The sequence below is a fragment of the Cyprinus carpio genome, chromosome B12 (genome assembly GCF_018340385.1).
Source record: "Cyprinus carpio isolate SPL01 chromosome B12, ASM1834038v1, whole genome shotgun sequence".
Taxonomy (NCBI): Eukaryota; Metazoa; Chordata; class Actinopteri; order Cypriniformes; family Cyprinidae; genus Cyprinus; species Cyprinus carpio.
The window spans coordinates 7,669,884-7,694,570 of record NC_056608.1 but is presented as its reverse complement, the minus strand read 5'-3'; the positions used below and the strand labels follow the sequence as shown (position 1 = coordinate 7,694,570).

Here is a 24,687-nt window from a genome sequence, read left to right as displayed (position 1 = left end):
CTACTGTACAGTGTCATTTAAAGTGAAACAAAACTTAGAGTACAAACAGTTTAACTTAAACCTATTCTCATGTATTTCATTAAGTGTCGGTGGACACTTGCATTGCCTTCATTAAGTCAAAACTCAAATGAATTTGCCTGATTATATTTGTGAACAAATATCAGAATGATCTGAACAGTTATGTAACACAGAAATGTAGGAAATTAAACGAAAGCGATCAAGACATGCCAGAACCCCAACATTAACTGCAAGAACTGGAATTCCAAAAATCAGTTCTCAAACATTTTGATTATATAACCTATGTATGTATTTACTTTTCAGTGATTTTCAGAGTAGAACAAACAAGTCAGAGCAGTATTCACTGAAATCATTAACACATCTAGAATGCAATAGAACGCAAAACATTCCAACAATCAAATCAACCTGTTGGTAGTATTGTGTGAGTATTGACAGAACGCATTAGGCAGATGAATGGACAGTGAATGCACTGTAGTCACGCTCCAGGGAAAGAGTGTTTGTTGGATTGATGGGTCAATAACCACTACACTCCAAGGCATCGTTAGTCGCAATTCTCTGCAATTCCACATGTAATTCCATCCTCTTAGGCCATTCATTAAGATAAACCAATCAGGTTCCAACTCTGCAGATGACTTTAATCCATTACCTCTCAAAATACAAACCAAAGCTGAATATATCACCTGATGTTTGAAATTGAATGCATCTGTTCTTGGAAATCATTGAACATATCATTTGGTAGAAGTGAAGATTTCAGTGCATATATATTACTGTAGCTTTTTCAATTTACATAAAATCTCTCACACTAACGACTTCTTGAATATTGCCCAGTTTTTGACTATACTACCAACACCAATCCACAGGACTTTTCTCTTTAAACATGCGTCTGCTGTAGTTCAAAGCCGCTGGAAGGCATTCAGTGGCTTGGATGCATTTATCTGTGTGTGTATGAGAGATAGACCTGGTAAAAGCAGGTGGGCTGTGACCGATGACCCACTAGAAGACAAATGCTTTTAGCAGGAGGGCTGCTGACATTTATGTTTCATGTGGTAATGGACGATGACCCTCAGGGGTCAAGGGTCAACAGTGCTGAGAGTCATTCCAACACAGTGGACAGCAGCTGAAACTTGAGCCAATCAAAACAGAGTGTGCCACCAATGTGCACTGAACACTAGTTTCTGACATGTTGTAGCCAGTGTTATTTTAATATCATTGATTTACCAATATATACAATGAAAATATTTTAAATTAAATATTATTTACTTTTTTTATCACCTTTTTTCATTTATTATTATTATTAATTAATTACATTATTTTTTAAATTTCTACATCATTAAGCTTATCTGTATTCTATATCCCCCCCAAAAAAGTAAATTCTACATCATTTTTATTGAATTTTAGTTTATATAGACTAAACAGAATAAACTAAATGGAAATAAGAAATGTTGCTTTAGCAACTAGTTTCAATAAAATAAGTTTAATATGTTTATTTTATTTTATATTAAATTTTTGAAAATTATTTTAGTCATGTTAATCATTATAACCTTGTCTATAGCACTAAAAAATGAAACAAAACAAAAAACTATGGACATCATGGCTACCATCAACTGATTGGTTACGTATTATCTTCAAAACAGCTTATTTTATGTTGAACAGAACAAAGAAACTCATATAGGTTTTGTTTGAGATTGTTATGTAATGTCCACAAAACACTGAAGTAGTGTGGTCAATGGCTTGAGCTGCATAATGAGGCCTGAAGCTCACACGCACACAATGCTTTTTGACAGAAAGTCTTCTTAACATCAAATACGGAGTATATTATCTCAGAAACATATATGAACTGGATAACCCATTGGAAAGGGGTCTCAACAGTTTCTCCTATACAGCACACTAGAGCAAAAGTTATCAACTGGTACGTTGTGACCCAAAAATGAGCCCAAGGTCTCTTCTGACTTGGTCAAGTACATGGTAAGGATAAAAAAATAAATAGGCTTATTAAAGTATAAAAGGGAGGAGAAAATGCTTCCCTTATCTCTCAGAAAGCTAGGCAAAATCAGCAGATGACAACATGGAAAGAATGTATGTCATGCCATCATCCTCAAAAACAATGAACAAAACATCAGTTTACAATGTGAATTCAGAGATTTGTCTCAAGTTTCAATGAAGAGGGTCTGATGTGCTTTCAGAATTGAAATTCACACACATACACACATACAAATGGATCTTACATATTCCTCTTCGTCAAATGCACCGTCAGAGATTTCTCTAGTGTGCAGGCACTCTAATGTCAAATTGAGACTGAAATCTAACTGCTGCTTCTCTGACTTCTCAGAAATCTAACTCTGAAGTTTTAGAAGAGATCCCACCAATGTCTCAAACTGCAGAACTTTTCCAAGTCAGAGATCTTAACAGAAACTCCTAATGAGAACATGAAGTCTTGTGAAATATGCAAGAGCAACCACTAAGCAATGAAATCATACACTGGAAAGCCACATAACAGAGGAGTGGATACATATAGGCTGACGCTTTCATGTGTGTGGGATTTATGACCATCAGTTGCCTTTTCAGACTGTTGAAGAAAGCGACTTTAATAAAATGACAAGTTTCCAGACCATTAAACTTCCTCAGCCTTCCAGAGATGACTCACAGATCTTGGAAATAAAATGTTTCTATCTAAACCAAGAAAAGTTTGCTGTTTTAAAGTCTTGCGCAAAACACTTTTTTATGTTCAGAGTATAACAACAATGTAACAATGTAAACTTCTGGATGAAACAATTGCGTGAGTTTGGGGCAGGACTATCTGGTTTCCTGACCATTGGCAAATTCATCAAATAATCATTATTTAAGCACATCTGTTTGGTGGTGCAAAAAATCCTCGCCTTTTTATATGCAGAAAATCTTGCTGTTCTCTTTGTCATTTATGCTCCACATATTGAAGATTTACACCAGTAGGAATTAAATACAGAACTAACAGCGTTTGAAATCATTGACGTCAAACCTGGTGCAACACATCTTGTTGTGCCAGGTTTGAATATGTGCAAATATGAATGAAATTAACAGAAGGCAATGTTTTTTCAGCAAACTGTTTGTTTTTTTATTCTGTTACTTACACGCTATTGAATGCATTTACGAGATTTAGAATATAGTGCATGAGTCATTTAAACTACTTTTATTACGTGATCGCAAACGGACGGAGGGGGACCACACCCCCCCGGAATGAGATCACGAATGAACCGAGGGGGGCCCCATTCCCTACCTCGCACCAGGCCCCGCTACGCTACGGACAGCCCTGCCTGGGCACATATGTTGTCTGGAAAAGACAACCCAGGCTCACTAGAAAAATACTACTGTAGTGACATTTCTGCAAAATTATATTACATTTCTTTTTGCGCTTTTTTTCACAACTTTCAAAGTGAGTGGTGGGGCTCAAATGACCCTGAAACAGGTGAATGTAACAATATTTTATTGCACTGGTTGTTGTATGTATGCATCGCAAAAGCAACGTCAACTCAATTCATATGGAGCTGTTTAGCCTATATGATGTAAACATGCACTAGTACACAATATAAACACTACGGTAAAGTTTTTGAGGTTATAACATAGTATTGTGCAAGGAACTGTCAGAAAATAAATCTTTGTTAATCAATAATCTGCCCTGTAATCAGACTTTGTGTGAAGAAATTACAAGTTGTTGCATTTACTGCCACTAGTGTTAATTTCAACTGGAAACAGCAGTGAATTCGCAATAATGTAGGTAGAGGCACTTTTTTTCCACTCAGCCAATGTCAGGAAAAGAAAGCATTAACAGTTTTCAAAAATTCACTTTTTATGTTTTACAGAAAAAAAAAGAGGTTTGGAAGAACGCGAGGGTGTGTAAGTGATTATATAATTTTTGGTTCAACAATCCCATTAGCATGAAGCATTAGAATGTCTTCAAATCATTCTAATGCTTCATGCTAATTCTAATAGAACAGTGAATTGTGTGTTACCACTGCTTCCTGCCACTTATCTGTGCTTCACTTAAAGTGAAGACCAGTGATAAGTCACAGCATTTAAGACTGAACCAACAAAACCAGATCACATGTGACAGAAGGAAAAATGAAGATAGCGCTCTCAGTTCCTCTGTGAGACCTGTCTCAGGCACATGTGTTTTTATTTACTGACGATCTTCAGACAGACCTCTGGGTCTCGGGGTCATCAATCAAATGTCTTTCAATCCAAACAGAAAAGCAGATGAGAGACAAAGGGAGGAGACAGAGGGGGTGGCGGAAGGAGGGATTGGGAGTTGACCTGGGTCCAGAACCCTCGATAAATCAGGACCAAACAATAACAAGCGCAGCTTAATGTGGCCGGGATAATTCATCAACTCAGCACGAGCTGAGACCGGCCCGCTCAAGCCACTGTGGGAAGATGGGATGTTGCTTATCTGAAAGATGAACTGAGTTCAGTGTGCATGTGTGTGCATGTGTGGGCACTCATAAAATATAAACTCTCTTCAAAAAGCACCTTACAGTAGGTTTGTTTTACTCAAGTCCTCTTTAAAAGAACCAAACAAGTAGACGGAATAGTGACACTGGCCATAAAGTTGACTCAGATCTTACGTTGGTCTACTTTAGGTTCTCAGTCAACTTAATTACATTCAGATTATTGGTGTTGTTTTTTTGGGGGGGATTTTTTATATCAAATTTATTAAAATATGAATTACTGTACATTTCTTATCTCATCTTCCCATCTGTCAGCATTACCTTTGTACGATAACCTCTGATGCCCAAAAAATTTGGAGTTATGTATATGTGTAAAATTCATTTGGATTCCTCACATGCCCCATACATGCAAACAAAGAATGAAATCACCTGGTTATTATTATTATTATTAGGGCCCAGCACCGATGGTGTGAGGACACTATTGGAATTGTTCCGTTTGTTCTTCTTCTTCTTCTTCTTCTCCAAAGTGAATCGTATTTTTGAGGGCCTAAACATGCTCCAAAACTCAGAACTGGCAAAAATGTACATCTGATATGGGTTTCAGAAGTGGGTGTGGCAAAATGGCTCATAGCACCACCTGTACACATTCAACGGAGTGCGCCTTGAGCTAAGTTTTACATACAGTACATGTATGAAAACTGGTATGTAACACAACTTTACCTACAAAAAAAAGTATCTTGGTACAAAATCCAAAACCCAACAGGAAGTCAGTTATTTTGAATTTCCTGTATGATTTTCGTGCAGTTTTTGCCATTTCCAGGCCTCGTACTTCGACAAAACCCTTCTACAGTTTTAATTGGATAATCTTAAAATTTGGTGAGGGTTACCTTAAGACCTTTGTGATGTTAAATTGCGAGTCCGTGGTGGCCTGACAAAATGTGATGTTTCGCCATGAAACAGGAAATTACACACGTTTGATAGGTGTTCTGTCATGAACACATATACATGCCAGTACTAATTATAGTCATAGCGTGACCTGCTGGAAACAGGAAGTGACATGTTTAGCAACCTATTAAAAAGTGTCAGCAAGTGTTAAATAGGCTGGCAACATGCTAGAAACATGCTAAAATATGCTTACAACACTTAGTTAAGTGTTAAAGCATGCTATTTATGCAGTGAAACAGGAAGTTGATGTAACTCAGGCATGCAGTGTCCAATCTGCCCCAAAATTAACATGTTTGATGAGAGTCCTGGCCTGAACACATCTACAGGCCAAGATTCAGTTCTAGTCATAGCGCCACCTACTGTCAATACAATACAGTAAAATGTTCCGTTGTGTGCTAAACATGCTACAAACATGATAGCAACACTTACTAAGTGCTAAAGCATGCTATTAATGACATGAAACAGGAAGTTGTTGTAACTCATGCATACAATGCCCAATCTGCCCCAATCTGCACACGTTTTATAATAGTCCTGGCCTGAACACATCTAAAGGCCAATATTCAGATATGATTATAGCGCCACCTGCTGGCAACAGGAAGTGACTTGTGTCACACTTACTTAAACATGCAATGTCTGATCTGCCCTAAACTTCACATGTTTGATAAGAGTCCTGGCCTTAACACATCTTAAGGCCAATATTCAGTTATAATCATACCACCACCTGATGGCAAAAGGAAATTACTTCTTTTAAACAAACTTAAACATGCAATGTCTGATCTTCCTCTTACTTCACATGTTTGGTAAGAGTCCTGGCCTGAAAACATTTGCACGCCAATATTCAGTTATAATTTATAACGCCACCTGTTGGCAACAGTGGAATATTTCTGTCATTTTTTCACTTTCACAATCACTTTCTAAAAAATTTAAGATGTAAATAAAACAAAGATTGTTGGCAAATGTTTAACAAGAAAATACTTTAGTATTTTGCATTTTCTGTACTTTAAAATTTCACATTTAATTAAATTTGTTATTTACTGTTTGTAACTATTTGCAAAATTTTCTAGAAATCAGTCCAGTGTTTATCTTGAAGGAATGTAGTGGATTGTGTACAACAAGATTTTCAGGAAAGTTTTGATCATGGTAATAATTTAAATTCACGTGTCAAATATGATAAAGAAGGCTTTATAGGGTTAAAGTAAAAGCATACACTCGCCATATCTCATGCTGCAGGTAAAGTGGTCTCCTGAGAGTCATGAGAGGGTTGGATTGAAGGTCTATGAGTGTGTAGACAGGGAGTGAGCAATCAATAGAGACCCATTACGCAGAGGTGTGTGTGTGTGTGTGTGTGTGTGTGTGCATGTGTGTGTGTGGCTAAACTCCGTGCAGGGAAAGTGCTTATTTGAGTCCACATCAATATTTTTCATCCTTTCTCAATATCCTGCTCTTTTTCTCTCTCTCTTTCTCTCTATCTTCCTCTGTTTAGTTTTCCACACATGACCTATTTCCCCTCCTCTTTAATTCTCCTCTCTTTTTCTGCCATATTCCTTCATGTTCTTCCATTGTTAGGCCACTCTCTGCTTATACACACCTGCAGATTGAGTTCTTGTGATGGAACTTCACACTCTTATAACTTTAGTGAGGGGAGACTGGCAAAAACACTAAGCCTATTATCACCATTAAAAAAAAGTGAAGTGAAGTGAATTTAAGTTAAAATTAAAAATAAATTCTGCAGTTTGGGTTTAAAGTAAAAATAATAATAATAAAAAATAATAAAATAAACAAATAATAAAGTAATAAAGTAAGAAATAAAATAAGTAATAAGTACCAAAATGGTAACACTTTATTGTGATGGTCCCTTTTGAGCATTCTGTTGACAATAAATAACTTTGCACCTACATGTCAACTAACTCTCACTAGAGCATTAGTAGACTGTCTGCTTAATATCTGCTAACTCTTTATTGTGATGGTCTCCCAACAGATATTCTACTGACTAAAAGTAACTTTGCAAGTACATGTCAAATTATTCTATCCATAACCCTATCAGTCTACTAATACTGTACTAATGCGCTAATGAGAGTTAGTAAATATGTAGGTGCAATTTTACTTGTAGTCAACAGAATGTGTTAAAGGGACCATCAAAATAAAGTGAAACCTAAGAATATTTTTGTTACTTGAACCCTCAGGCACTCACTTCTCATTTTCATTTAGTTTAACTTTAAACACTAAAACTACTCAAGCTAATTGAACTAAAATTAATAAATAAAAATAAATTAGTTAAACTAAACAGACTTAAAAATAATAATGAAAAGTTTAACAATAATTAAATGCATCTCATTTAATTTGATGAAGATATAAACTTTATACTGTATAAACTGTTGGTAAGTTCTGCTCTCTACTACCATTCATTGCTGTTTTTCTTCATGCTTGAAAGAATTTGTCAAGCATAAAGTGACAAATCCACCTGAGCAGATAAAATACACAAAATGTTATTATGAATAGAAAATAAATCATTATATACTTGACCCTTGAATGCTAATGACATTTCAGAACTGTTAAAGTGAAATTTTAACCATTGAAAGGTAACAGTTTCATATCCAAACTCGGTCATGTTCTCCATGAGCTCAATCTGTTAAAGATATCATTGCATTACTGTGAAGTCAAGATAACCTTTGACCTTTGATCTGTGGCATGCTGGTATCTGAGCCTCACAGTGATCATATCAGAAGCTGTTTGGGTCATTTTGCTGAAGTTGTTTACATGTTTACAGCTTTTGCTTCTGCTCACCTCTGAGGCTAATCCTAATATATATAACCTCTTATCAAAGTAGATATTATTTTTTTTTACAATCCCAACCCTAGGTATGACATTCGAGTATGTAAATATGACTAATTATTCATCTGTTTTATTGTCCACCAGGTTAAAACCACAAGTCTGATCCCTTACAAATATAACAGACAATCCTTAACAAGTGGAAAGTGGAAATGGAAACAAGACGATGGCCAGTAAAAGGGAGACTCGCTAGATATTTACCGTCATTTCAATGAGGGATGTGTATCATGCTCACGCTGACATTTGCAACACAATGTGAGATTGTGCATCGTCCATGGAAGGACTGGTCAAGATATTCACCCAATACTGCTGCATTCTCCATTTACAAGACACTCTTGGAAATTTCCTCTATTACAATTTTTACAACCTCTAAAATGTGGCAACGCAACAATCAGTAACAAGAGCAACAAACAAGAAACTAAAATAAAAAGGTACCTTTTTCCCTTAAAGCAAACAAAGTGGTTTTGGAAAGTCTGAAGTTCGTTTGATCTGATTCAAACCTCAGTGGTTTATGATGCCTTTACTCAGTTGCAAAACACTTTATGATGGTATAGACTAAATTAGAAATAGCGCTTTGCTGTCTTAAGACAGTAAATAAACCGAACAAAGGTCTTTCTATGGAGATTTAAACAGCAAGACTGAATCCACAGATATGATCTTTTGACCATATCCAATTTTTTGTCCCATCTGTTTGCAATCACTAAAACTGTCCAACTGTGTTTACAGTATAGCGCTACATAGCCCAAATGGATCTCTGCTTTTAGTACGCAATGCAGAGTCAGGAACCAAGAACTTATTCTTTTTTAGAAGTGGTTCCTTTTACATTCCAAAATAAATAAATAAATAATTAAAAAATAAAAATAAAAATACTGAAACTGAACAGTATTTGTTTCCACCAGTTGTGAATCATATTAAAGTATACGGTACAACCAATGAATTTACATGAATTATTGGTTTGAATTAGTCTGATGGCTCACTTACTGACTGAACTGGTCTGAGAGGTTCTAACTCAATGAATGCTGTCATTTTTTTCGTCATGTCAAGTGGAAAATAAACCAAGAGCTGTTTATACGTTATGTTGTACACACTTTAGACATATAAACCATTTTTTACACATTAACCACACCTTCCATATTTTTAATATATATTTTGTCTAGTTTTCACTTATAGAGTCACAGTGTAATATTTTTATGTACAGTGTTGGGGGTACAAGTAACGCAAGTTATGTAATCATATTAAGTGAAAGTGACGTGACATACAGCCAAGTATGGTGACCCATACTCAGAATTTGTGCTCTGCATTTAACCCATCCAAAGTGGACACACACACACACACACACACACACACACACACACACCGTGAACACACACCCTGAGCAGTGGGCAGCCATTTATAATGCGGCGCCCGGGGTAGCAGTTGGGGGTTCGGTGCCTTGCTCAAGGGCACCTCAGTCATGGTATTGGCGGCCTGAGACTCGAACCCACAACCTTAGGGTTAGGAGTCAAACTCTCTAACCATTAGGCCTCGACTTCCCAGTAAAAAAAGTAAAAAGTAAAAAAAAAACATTACTTAAAATTAAATTTTTAAGTAGCTAGTAAAGTATTTCTCTTTTTTTTTTTTTAGAAGGAAATATCTGAGTTACTTTTTCAAATAAGTAATGCCAGTTACTTTGTTTCCCATGTGTTGAACGACAGCTATATGCAAACATTATTTAAATAAACCTAGAGTAAATATGAAAATGTACTTACTCATTTCACAACAACAAAAAAATATACATCTTTTTTAACCAATGTCTTTGCTACTGATCTTCGATGATCCACTCTAACCATACTAATCAGAAATGACACATTTGTATTTCATTTTTGTTATTTCTGAATAGTGTTGAACTTTCTTCTCCTGTTTCTTATTCTTTATTCAATTTGTTTGAGCTGTGCCCTCTACTGTACAGACATGAATTTCATTTCCTTCAGCCTGAGGCATACTCATTTCACTTTTGGTATTGAAGGGTTTTTACATCTGTAAAAGAAGAACTTTGTATATTAAAAACAAACAAGCAAGCCCTGCCCAGATCTAAAAAGTAACTCAAAAGTAACGTAATGCATTAGTTTCCATAAAAAGTAACTAAGTAATGTAATTAGTTGCTTTTTTAGGTAGTAACACAATATTTTAATGCAGTACTTTTAAAAGTAACTTTCCCCAACACACTGCTTATGTACTGTGTATTTATGTATTTTCTTGTTTAAAACCAATTTACATTATGTCCAAAATACCTTGCCTCAGTGCTGAGTGATTATTTTTGGCCCAGACTGTGCCTGTGTGTTACATAACAATGATGATTTTTAAATTAAGAGGAGAAGTAGATTTGTGTGTGCGTGTGTGTGTGTGTGTGTGTGTGTGTGTGTGTGTGTGTGTGTGTGTGTGTGTGTGTGTGTGTTTTCCTATAGATCAGATAACTATATATCAGGTACATATTTTATTTACAACCACATCCGAAGAAGACAAATCAGATGTGAAAAAAAAAAATAAAATAAAAAATCTGATCTCATCTGTCTTTTGCTGTTCATATAGTACACGTACAACAAAGATCCAATATGTGTCAGACTCTGTGAAAACTGGGCAACAAATGAATCACATTTATACAGATATAACTAAATAATACTTGTTTTCTTCTCAACAGATGATGAAAATTGGATGATGTTGTGGAGACAGAGGACTGTTATTGTGTCCGGGAAATGCCTTTAGCAGTTGTTACAAAATAGCAAGGAGGTGCCAAGATTGCTCTATACCACTGTCTAAAATAAAAATCAAATCTGGAAAAAAGCAATGAAAACCAAAAAGCGTCTCTGGCCAATCAAACTAGGCTTTGCAGTGCACAGTCTCAACAGCGCTCGGATAATCACTTAACTGCGTCCCTACCCACAGTCCTTCAGTAGTGGGCTCTCTGCTAGAGCGATTAGGTTTCTGTGGGTTTGGCATGATACCAGGGGAATATTCACAATAAGAGCAGTGTGCTACAGACAGAGCGCTCTTCCCAGTGTTCTAAGCTTACAGAGAGACCGAGGAACAACATGAACACATACAAAGAGGCAAAAGATGAGAGAAAAGAGGGTAAAGAATAGAGAGGGACAAAGACACATTGAGGACAGATAACAGAGATACAAACAGCGGTCGAGCAGCAGAGAATTTAGGCACCGCAACAGACTGAGAAACATCAAACTAGATATTTAAAGGGATAGTTTGTCTAAACATGAACCATGTTCCTAACATATATTGTAGGATTTTCTTTCTTCAGTGGAACACAAAAGGAGAAATCACATTGAAACAAGAGTCTTTCATTCTTTGAAAAGAATGCAAAAAGTAATAATTATTGTACGCTACATTCCAAAATCTAAGAAGCCATATGATAGCTTTCTGTGAGAAACTACACCATTGTGTACAGATAATCTTTACCTTGAGTTCAGATTTGGGAATGAAACATTGAGACTGGTTTTATGACATGGGTCAACCAATTATTCATAAGATTCCATTCAAACAACTATTTTTTTACTACTTTTTTAAAGTGGTCTTATCACGTGGAATCAGATTTTCCTTCCATCTGTTGAGATTTCGATGCACTACTGTAACTTTCAGAAGTTTCTCTTCAGTAAAACAAGTTATTGAAACCAAGCTGCAGAAATGACTCATTCTGCACTGTCAGCCTTAATACATGACTGTAGCGCAGATATACAATTCACTGTAGTTTACAGTTAAAATGAACAATAGTAGCAGTAAAACACAAATTTTTCACACAAATTATGATTACAGGGGCAGATTTTTCAGTAATCAAGACTTTTTTTGCGCTGTTCTGTGCACAATACTATGTTGTGATCTCAAAACACTTTTACTACCGTGCTTGATTTATAAACTAATACATTTTCAAGTTTGTGTCACATTACTAGATCCATATGAATGGCTTTTCAGCTCAGTAGCTCACCTGGTACAAAACTGCACTGTGGACTGCTGGGGTCATAATGCTCAATATAAGAACAGCCCTCAAGAAAGGCTGGGAAAAAAGTCAAAAACAATTTTTGGCACAAAAATGTTAACATTATTATATATAAGTGGACCTCAGGGAAAAATTTTATAATAAAAATGATAATGACACTTTTTAAGCAAGTATAATAGACAGCTTAAGAGAATATGATGGAGTTTTAGAGAGTTTTGTCATGTTGCTCAGTAACAGATGAACCTCTGACCTTTGTGTACTCAGCTGGACTGCAAATCAGCAGCCAGATATTACAGTTCCAAGAGGTCCATTCTCCATATTTCCTTCCCAAGTAGAGGTCTGGACAATACTGTAAGTTATAGTTATGACTAAAAAGTTATAAATTTCCATATGGGCAGCAGTAGTACTTTGTAAAATAATATATATATATATATATATATATATGTGTGTGTGTGTGATTACATTTATATTTACATTCTCTAGTGTGTGTGTGTGTGTGTGTGTGTGTGTGTGTGTGTGTGTGTATTACATTTATATTTACAGTCTCTATGTATGGCATTTCCTCTTGGACATAATTGACATAATAAGCAAAATACTTTTGTCATAAGCAGAATTTTTTTTTAACTAATATTTCAATGTCTTAGTTGCCTTTCCTTGCCATCCAAAAAAAAAAAAAAAAAAAAATACAACATTGTTTATTATAAAATGATATAAACATGCTGATTATTAATGCTAAATGTAGGAAAAAACTCCTGCCATTAACCTGGTGTATTTGAATGAGTGGAGTCATATATGTTCTATGACAGATAAAAATAATTGTATGTGCAGTGTTTGGGCATAAGTATCAATCTATTTTGCTGCTCACCACATTTCTGCTACTGCTATTAAATAACTGTGTCATCTGTAGCTCTTGTAATGCTTTACATCTTTAACAGGGGAGCGGAAAGGGCTTGAATAAAGAAACAGTAAAATTTTGCTGCCATTGTGATTATGTGTCATTGTCCGGTTGGAACCAAGCTAGGCCCGACATGTGAGATCCCCTGGTGTACTATATGCATTTCCAAGACTCTCCTCTACCACACATTTGCTAATGAAGAACCCATAAATTTATAATATGACAGTTTTCATTCACAATTGAATGAATTGGGCACACACAATGGCCTATACCGAGGAAGTGAACATTTGAAGGCAGCATTAAATGTCCATTTAATCAAAGAGTAAGAAGCAATAAAGACTATGGCTTTAAGAACATACAGGGGAGCTGTGCTGCACAAGAGTGTGTGTGTTGTTACGGGGAGAGTCTTGCTGCTCAGGAATGGCAAAGAAATGTGTTTACGTTTACTGCTGCCAAGATCCTGTCAGGAGCCGATCCAAAAATCCAGAGAGCAGCAGCAAACTATACTACACACTATATTACACAACACTGCAGTGCAATACACTATACTACACAATACACTGCACTACATAATGTTATATTATTCAAGACTCCTTCCTGGACAATATATTATACTACAATGTAGCTCCTTCCTTCACATTACAGTACACAATAGCACATAACACTGCACTATAAACTGGAGTACATTACAACTCCCCCTGTACACACATTAATCTGCACTACTATATAACACACTTTAACTGTTTTGTAGCAGCTCCCTTTGCTACACCAAACTATTCTACAGACATTCCAGGTTCACTGGAAAAACACACCTGTGGTGACATTTCTGCAAAATAAAAGTTTCACATTCAAATTTCAAAACAGATGAATTTCATTTGGCAACATTTTATGTTAGATGTTGTACTGTAGGTATTGTGTATAAACCCTACCCTAAACCTAACCGACAGTGTTAACTATAGCTAACATGACATAAAAACGTATTTGCTGACACAACCATTCCATTTTAGCTTGTCTACAAAGTAGCAAGTTAATTTGAGTTGCGTGACTTTTGAGTTCTTTTGCAAGTGCAGTACTATACCAGGTGAGCTACCGAGCAAGTTTACTACATCAGAAAAGCCACATATACAGAGCTGGTAATGTGGTGTCAATGTATATTCTGCCCCGTAATCATAATGTGAAATGAAGGTTTTATTAATGGATATTCTGCCCCGTAATCATAATTGTAAACTAAGTCTTTATTAAGCGATAATCTGCAAAGTAATCATCACTTGTAATAATAAAAACGTGAACATTTGTGAAAAGGTTCTTTGTCTTACTGTACACAGCAACTGGTGATCACTTCAGCTGGAAACTGCAATAAATTTTAATATACAACATGTACATTTTTCCAATGAGCCTATGTTATTGAAAGACTAATACTATATATTAAACTACACTATGGTTATTCACATTATCCTATACTACTTTACACCTATCTTCGGTATTACAACACTTCACTAAAGTTCCCAATGTTAACAAAAATAGAACTTAACCTTTATCTTAATGTTTTTTTTATTATTTTTTTTTTTTTTTTTTATTGCAATTATTAATATTCAGAGACTGAAAATGGACACCAGTGTAACAGCACACGGCATTGAACAGACAATGCTCCAGCATTCGTAATGTGCAGTCTTGGATGTAGGCCTAGGCCTAGCAAAACACCACAACATTTACTGCCATTAAACAACAATCACAAGATGGGATGAAAAAATCCTCAAGTAATGTAATAACACCTCTAAAACACATACACCAAATTGATACAAATGTGTCTGACAGACGGCACAAAGTTTGTTTGTGGAGATCCCACCAGCACTGAGTTGGGTGTTAGACTGATACTGTGGACTGACTCAAAGCCAAACCAACACATCAGACCACAGATCGCATCTGACAGCTCACATGATCAGAGAAGAAGTCCACTCTGAAAGGCTGAAGACATGGGAAATCAGTGTTAAACGGATGTTTGTGATTCCCATTCACTTATCAACCACAATGTTGGATTTTTGTTGACATTTACTGAGTTTAAGAGGTTTGTTGTGAGGCCTGTTTAAAATTATTCAATTTTGACTAAATTGAAGAGCTCTGCAGACAAATCAAAACACTGAAATCTGTGTATTGTACTGCGATGGGTCCAGTGAGGGCTAGTTCTATTATAGCAAATGAGAAAGGTAGTAAATTTCTACCTTAAGTATATATGCGGGACATTTAGACCAAGAATGAAACAAAAAAGCTCATAACATACTGCTTACAGCATATTTCTTGTGCCATGTTTTGCTTGTTAACATTTTGGCTTTTATTTCCTTATACTCAGTCTACTTAAGAAACAGAAAGTCATTCTGTGGTCGGACATTTTTCATTCTTGAATGTATGAATAATGGCCTTAGAATACATTGTTTAGATTAATGTTCACAGCAAAAATTCACTCTTAGTTCATAAAGATTACCTAGAAATGAAATTTCTGTTATTATTTGTGCTGCTCCAAATGTGTATGACTTTTTTTCTTCTTCGTGTTCTTTCTTCACATTACAAAGAAGAAACAGAAGCCAAACAGTTTTGGAAAGACTTGAGGGTGAGTAAATAATGACCGAATTTTCATTTGTGGGGATCTCACATTGATGATACAACACTGAAATAACTTGAACCAATGAACCATTAGTGGGACTTTGAACTTTGAGTTGTTGACTCAAGAACACCTGCAATCGGATCAGTTTGATTCAAGAATGAATCGTTCAGTTTGATTTGTGAACCAATTCAACTGGTTCATTGAAAAGGTTCAATGGACAGGTGCATCTCAGTCTCTTGCATCTCAGAGGGGCTGGTGATTTCATCAGTTCAGCGAGGAACAATATGTTTTTATTAAATGTAGTGGTGTAAAAAGTATGATACTATGCTTTGGAATGAAGTAAAAGTTTCCCAAAATAAAAATACTCTGATAAAGTATTAAAATAGTATTAAAATATTCGTCAATATGCACTTTCAAACTCAGTATAATAGAATTTTTTTTCAGCCTTGCATCTCAAATTATATATTGGGTTATTAGCATTCTGTAGTGGAAATAATTTAAATATTTTGTAATAAAATAGCAGACATCTTTGTCTTTGCTTAGGCTAATTTTATTGTTGCCAAGTTTAATTATCCTATATCTGTACAATTAAATGATAGATTTCAATTTTATAATAATTTTAGAGGAATACATTTAACTGAAATTTTACTGGAAATTACACAAATAAATATGTTCTGTTCACATAAAACATTTAGCTTGATTTTTCTTTTCTTTCTTTTTTTATACATATATTTTCTCAGTTTTGTTGTGCCTCTTTGGGTAAAAGTAGTGCTGCAATTATTGATTATGATGAAAATGACACCACAGTTAAAGAGACCTTTTGTCATTTCTGCATAATAAATATTAAAATAGTTTATAATTATGTCCCTCTTTGATTATCAGTAACAATGTTATATTAAAGTAATAATGTAATAACTTAAGTAATAATGTAATAACTACTAGTTAGCAACTAGTTTTATTATTTATGATAAATTTTTTAATGAAAATTATGCCACTATACAAAAAAAAAGATTTAGGGTTTGCATAATTTAGAAATGTGCTTGACAGGTTGTACAACATTTATCTAAATATTAAAAACATAAGAACATATTGGTATTGTGTGGCTGTACACAAGCATTCAGTCGTAGACAAGCATTATTCAATCTGTTGTCAATTTAAGCATTGCACCTAAATGTAGTTGTCAGTTCCAAATACTGACAGTGTAAAAGAATTAGAGAAGTCTTAAACTTATTCATCAAATCAGCAACAAGCATCCTGACATTTAACTCAGTGTCTGTAAATTCTATTGTGAACAAAAATGTGCATTGAGCTGCCATAAAGAGTTCCAAATCAATAACACGGAAAGAAGGATTTCTGGGGGGTTTCCAGGCTGCATTCCTCCCACTGATCAAACAGATTGGGATATCACTGGTTGTGTGTCTCTTGTTCATGTTTGCCGGAAAACAAGTGACATTAGTTTGTTCCAGCTGTCGCAGCTGGTCAGGCATTGGGCTGATGCCATAATACCGAACATTAGCCATCAACAGGGATCATATTAATTGTCCTGCAGAAGAGCAGATGAAGCAGACCAAGCTTCATTACATCCGTAAGCCTGACTTTGTGACTGCAAACCCCAGAGGTGTCATTGCACACATTTTTCTGTCTTGTTTCTATAATGTATCTTTCTTTTCTTTTCTGTTTCTCTTTTCATCTTCAGTGACAGGATTACTCACTCTGTTCATGGGCTCATGTGACCTTTAACCTCACTTCCCTACTCACTGGCGATTTTGTTTCCTGTTTATCGTGCTAGACCGACTCCGGGATTGTAACTTTCCTCTGTCTCTCTCCCTCTCTTTTTTTAGTCTTCAAAAGGGCCTCCATCAAGACAAAATTTATGAACAAAGCAGAAGAATTGTGCGAAACAGCTCCAGCTTTGAGCATTAACCATTACTTATTAATAGCTCCACTTCTTCCATCTGCTCTCACCAAATACACGCACATCTTTGATCATAGACAACCTTTACCCTGAAATGAACCCATTTTTTTGTTGTTGTTGTTGTTTGTTTCTTTTTCCTTCTTCTTCAAAAAACAGCCCAATCCCTGTCTCATTCTGCACTGAAGGGTGGGAAATTACATAAGACTTGTCTGTAGCTACTCCTAATAACTGGCTATGGGAGGAAAAAAAACACTATATTGTGATTAGTTTAATTGCTAGATCTAAAAGTGCAGTATAATACTTCACAAATAGAACTTAAAAGGAATGATTCAAGCAGATGTCAGTGTTCAATAGGGAACGCAGTTGCATTGAATTGATTTTGATTGCTGAGTGACTTAATTAACTATATATTATGGCTAATTGTACAGTTTTAGTTCATATATTAATAATACATATATAATGAGCAAACCAATACTATTTCAGGGTTTATTTTGGACATGACGATAGCAATAACTTGTTTCAGTTAGTCAGATGTTAATCCAGTTACTGTCTTACTAATGCAGAGGACTGAGGAATTAATAGACTAATAGAGTGAGGAATTCAAGACTTCTCTCCAATTCAAGTTTAATTCTGATTTGACATGAGCAAAACGAAATTGGATTTGGGCCACTTTTGCCTGCAGTCTGAATGTAGCCATTTTGACTGCTTCATTAAAAATTACTTTAATAATGTTTCAAAACATGCCTCGAGACAACTATTTTAGAAACAATTCCATCAGTAATGCTCCATCTAGCTTTTTTTATTTTTTTACCTCAATAACGTTCTGTATGTAGAGCAATGGTGAGCAATGTTGGTCTCTGGACACAGCTATAACCTCGAAGATACACCTCACCACCATTTAAATAGTTTAAAATTTGGTACCTTACCATCTTATCAAACATTGTAAGAAAGGCCACCCCTCGAAAGTGAACTCTTCCGAAATCTCCCGCCTGCGCCCCGTTTAAGGATTGTGTGGATATATGTATGTGTGCAACTAATCGTAAGTACGTTTACCTAATTTATTGTATGATAAGTCCACGAGAGAGATTAATAACTGCTACAGCAGTTGCGGTTGTTTACATTCTTAATTATATATGCACATTATCTTGTGGAAAATATGTTATAATTCTCCTGTGTTATTTGTTTGCTAGAGTATTTAATGTTATATTACATATTAGGCTATAATGCATAGACTTGAAACGCATCTCAGGGAACATGTTCGGGCTTGTTCACCTGATGAGCTAGGCACGTGAGCTAGACACACAGTGCAGTAGGGCGATCATTTTTATAGAACTTCGATTTGTATTTGTATCTATATTATATTTATAGTGTTTACTTCATGTTAAGTTCTCATTTACAAGGATGTTACTTATGAGTATTCAAGTACTGCTATAAAGATCTGTAAATATATATTTATTCATTTATTTATATTTGTATACTGTTTTATATTTACAGAAACACACACATCTTTGCACAATAAATCACCCTGAAGTACATTCCTGGTGTGAGACCTAATGTTCTGACCGGACATCCTGTAGCCGTTCAGTGAATCTGAACTAGAGTTAGTCAAGAGTAGTCAGCAGATTTTTTAAACATAAATCCACTGATTTAAATATTTCATATGCATGGATTACTGCATGGATATCGCATATTGCATGGATTAGCAATGCCAACAACAATGTATTACTGATTATGATGTGATATTGAAAAAGATTTGTCGTTGCACTGAGCACTTTTTTTTTATGGCCTCTCGAAGGACATTGCCTGCATTTTCATTTTTTTTTTTTTTTTTTTTTGACAGTGATCTTATTTCAGAATAGCCCAATTATTTCACAAATAATATAAAATAACCAAAATAGCTAAAAAACACAAATATGTGACATATATTAGTATATTTGTAATATATTTTACATATGAATATTATCTCAGATATGCATAAGAAATCTGTGAAGTGTGAATAAAACCATTCAATTTCAGATGGAGAGAATTGTGTGGTTTCCCATGGGAGTGATTTAGTTTTGACCAGTGGCTCGACAAGCAACACAACAGACAGACTCAATATTCTCTATAGATGTACAATGCAGCACCTGAGACCGCAAGCCTTGTCCTATTGACTATTCCTGCACTGTTCCCCGCCCAATGCTTCCCAAAGAGAGCATAAGGAGCGGAAGGGAGGCACTGCCTTTGGAAACATGCCCAATCACACTGAGAGGACCACGAGCATCCATCAGAGTGATAACACTGATGAACAGCAGGAGACAGACGTGTCTAGAGACCCCTGAGGAAGTGTTACTATTTACTCCAGGGTGTAAGATATAGAATTTCACACCCGAAAGGAAACTATAAATATTTCAAGATGTGATGTGTTATGATGTAAAACAGACTGTGTGCTGCCTCTGAGGAATTTTTCTGATTTTGCTTCATATGCTGCAGATTTGACTTTCAGACTAAAGTTTTCAGACAAAATTATGGCAAGATAAAATCTTGTGCTTTGATAACCCCTATATCACAAAAGTACTGTACTGGCTTACTTTTACATTTTTAATTTTATATTTATTTCAAATTATTCTCTCTTTACATTGATAAGCAGCCAATTACATAATAATATCATTGTAATAGCAACAAATATGCAGCATTATGGAATATTTTTAAAAAAATCTTAATTTTATGAATACAGTCAAATCTAGAGTATTGGAGTGCTGTATGAGGACCACAACTATCTGTATTTTATATGCAAATTTTCCTTCACTGAAAAGTATTACACAAAAATGAATGAACAATACTTGAAGACAAATGAACAGAACTTGTACATAAATATGCACACTGTCAAACCCTTGAACAATGAACGATGTGTGATCAAATCAGTAACATGCAATTTGAACTGGAATCAAATGTCACTTAATATGTTGTTTTCTGTAATCTTCACAAACTTGTACCATGGTAACCATCATTTCGGTCAAAAAATAAAGTAACCATAGTTTCTGTTTCTACAATAAACTTGTAGTTACATGGTGTTAGCCAAGGAAAGACAGAAAGATTGAAAGCTATTTTTAGAGTTCCAAGGGGACGCCATTAATTTAATGTAGAGTTAGCAACTGTAATTGTGCTAACTATGGTACTGTATACTGGCCAAAACTAAAGTTTGGTATACACAATGGTAAATGAGAAATGGGAACAGATTATAAATATATATAACATATAGACTTCTGTGCTCAATTATAGTGGTGAGTGAGAATGACAATCTGAATGATAGCTGGCTGTGTCACCTCTGCACCTGACAGCCCCGCAGAGAGATATCATTGTTTCTTCACCTCACAAATGATATTGCGGAGTGATATCAACATAAAAAGAGCCAAAAGACCTTTCCAACTGCACTCAATCTCAGTTAGTTCTGTGAGACAGTCACATACAGCCCAAACTACAAAAATAGTGGAGTAATCAGTGTATTAGGCCATAGCAATTTCTGATAAACTAAGAAAATTATTTTAAAAGCCAACATTAATGGGTAAGAAATTCTGTTTCGGTCATGAAAAAAAAAAAAATAATAATAAAAATATATATAATTATTCTGTTTGTTACTGATTTCAGTAGTTATATAAATTAGTCTGGACTAATTTTTTTTATTACTTGCATTTGATGTAAATGTATGTGTTCAATGTGGTTACGTTAACTATTGTTCGCAGGTGAATTACAGTTATTTTAATAAGAATTTCACATGAGGGTGAAATATTTCATAATGGATTCAAGTTAGTCTTACAGATTCACCACATTGATACACACGACTGGTTATTTTTAAAATGACTTCTTTGTGAGCTGTTCTTCATACATTACTACACTATTTAAATACTACTCTGAAAAAATATAATAAAGTTGGTAAACATAAATATAATACCACCCTTAATAGTTGCAGCATATTTAGCTAGCATTGTCATCATGCGATGCTAAAATGAATGTGGCCATATTTTGGTGAGGCATTAATTGTATATGATGGTACAAATAATTTTTGCAAATTTTAAGCTCCATATAAGCAAAATGTAGGTAGAAATAAATTAAAGTCTGGTTTATACACTACATGTTTTTCAAAGTCATTGGATTGCTGTTTTGGGTAGTTGCTGTGGTTTTCACATTACACAATGGATTGGTGACTGGGGGTCACACATTACATGTTATTTCACTAAGAAGAATCCCCTACAGCTCTGTCTCATTTACAAAACATATGCACAAGAAGTGATACAATAAAGTAAAACAACTAATACTACCACTCCAACCCCCATAACCCCCAATCCCCCTTACCCATCTTCCTCATTGGATCAAGGTTTTCAAAACAATTCAAATTAGCACTCACAGACAGATACAGACATTTAGCCTGCTAAATACATTTTTCAGGCAAAACAGTGATACGTTGGCACTTCTCTCAGAATGTGCCTTTGTTCATTTACTCTGGGCAATCATCACTCATGTGAATGAGCACCTATTTGCATAAGATGATCTCCAGAAAACTTTTGATGAATATCAAGCATAAAATGCATACCCATAATTAGTGCTACTGAACCGGAGATGCACTCACTTAAAAACTAATAAAAAAAAAATGATGTACTGCATTTGAAATCTACAGACGCAAAATATAGGATGCAAGATAAAAAATGTAATAAAATAAACACTAAAATGTGTATTTTGGATGTCTTCTTTCCACTAGTCTGAAATAAGACATAAACTATGGAAGCAACATAGGCCAAAATCTCAAACTTGGCCAGTACCTGAAAAAAAAAAAAAAAATAGTGTCTTACATAAAATTATGATATATTTATTTTTTTCCTGGAAATTTTGCTGGTATATACACTATGATAAATCTAATACAATGAATAATCCAATTAATTAAATAGTTCACAAATATAATACAGTATGTCATCCCATTTGATGTTCTTTTTTGATTTGGAAATTGATGGACACAATTCAAAAGATTATTTATAAAAAGTGAAAAACTCATTTTCAAACAACACTTCAGTTAAAAACAAAAATTATAATACTTTTATTACTAATATTACAGTTTTTTTTTTCAACTGCTTACACACATTTTCAAACTTTGCCTCTTTAAAAAAAAAAAAAAAAACCTTTACACACAAATCTAAGAATTGCACACAAAAAATGCAAAATGCCTCACATCTCTTGCAAAATGAAGCACTGCATTCAGAATACCACAAACAACTCTCAAAAGCAAACATTTGCAAACACCTTTGCCATAATATTAATTCCTGTTATATTTTTGTGTTACATAGAGAACTGTGCGTTGTGTTTTGTAAAAAGTGGTTTATGAAATTGAAAACTGAGTCAAAGGCTGAGAATTAGAGTTGGTGTGTGGTTCTGGTGTTTGAGTGTCAGGTTTCAGAAATTGTGTGACAAGTAAAGATTTTGTGTGTAAGCACTTTAAAAAAAATTGTAAAAGCAGATGCACACACACACACACACACACACACACACACACGCACACACATAACCATGCATCAGCTGTCCTTCCTATTGATAGTTGTGGAAATGTATTATGGTATAAATGGTGTAACAAAATCTCTGTGCAGGTTAACACCTTTCTAGCAGTGATGTTATATTCCATCATCAAACCCCCCACCACTAGCTGCAATAAGTCAGAAACTTATAAGAATGGAAATGCATGCCGGAAAAGAGATGAATTGATACCCAGAGAGTCAGATAGACTCTCAGACTCGCAAGCATTAAAGCCAGATATCAGGTGGGACCATTGTCTTCTGTTTGAGACAGTCCTGATGAGGTGTTGACAAGGAGAGAGACTCAGCTGGAGAAAATCATTCCCGCCGGAGCAACGGGAGCGAGAATCCTGCTATGCATCTGTAATTGTCTTCATGACTCGAGGCCTCCACAGGAGAGAGCTGCCTGTGTTGTATTTCGCTAACTTTGCTGCTGACTTGCAAGTCTGGAAAGTAGAGTGAAATACAACAGATTGTGCTGTACGTTCCAGCAGCACAGCAGATCAGAGGGAATTCTGCTTTCTGTTTCAGAGCGGCACTAAAGAGACTGAAGAAACAGACTCTGGCAAAGACAGAGAAAGTCGGTTTTAAATATTCCATGTTCTGGTGCATTCAGGAGAGAGAAAAACCCACGCAGCTCGCTCTGTAATCTCAGACAGAATGGGGCACTCGGGAGGGACTCTATTACACAACCGAATGATAAAGTCCATTTCAGGACATTTAGATGATGTTCATTTCCTAATGAGACCCTCCCTTCATTTTCAGTGCATCATGATTTCACACTTATAGTTATTAAGAACATACTCTTATTTTCCCTTTAAAAAAAAAAGAGTGTAACACTACAATAAGGGGCAAATCTCCAGCCCCCCGCTGAACAAACAAATGGAGATTTGTCAAGCTCTGATTCTTTCATTATGGGGTGGGTTGGTTGAGGCGGCTAAGCTGTGTGAGATGGCTCAATTGGTTTCATGTGACACTTGCTGTTGAGGTGCTGGGGGATTTGATAGTCAATGGCCACGTACACGCTACAACTAAATACAGCACTCACTTCTTTTAGTGCTTAATGCATTCTGTCACATTATTTACAGTAATGAAAACAATCAAATCACTCTAGGAAAAAAAATCAGGAGCAACAGCAGTTTCATTAAATCTGTTCATAGTGTACAGAGCATTGCAAACAGCTAGTTTGCACACATAATCTTTAGACAAATTTAGGGGACTCAAAATTGATTTGGGATTGATTGGCATACATTTCTCACTTCTTTGTTAAATCTGCTTGTGTGATCTGATTGCTAATATTACTTTGGTCATGCTATCATCGGATAGGTTAAACTGTTGGCATTTTATTAACAAGATGCCAAAACTTTACTATGATTATGGCTATGTAAACCATGGTAAATATACCTAGAGATTACTACAATAATTTAGGGGATTTTCTCCCATTTTTAAATACAATTGTCACTCTTTTAAGTATATACACTTGTATTACACAGTATACACAGTATTTATACAGTTGTTTGAGGGGATTTCCAATGCATTCCTG

General features: G+C 35.2%; 1 protein-coding gene across 1 annotated transcript in view; it reads right to left on the bottom strand.

Annotated features, from left to right (window-relative positions):
- Nucleotides 1-24,687, bottom strand: part of LOC109054073 (retinoic acid receptor alpha-A) — a 128,908-nt gene that overhangs the window by 85,855 nt on the left and 18,366 nt on the right. The window lies entirely within an intron of this gene.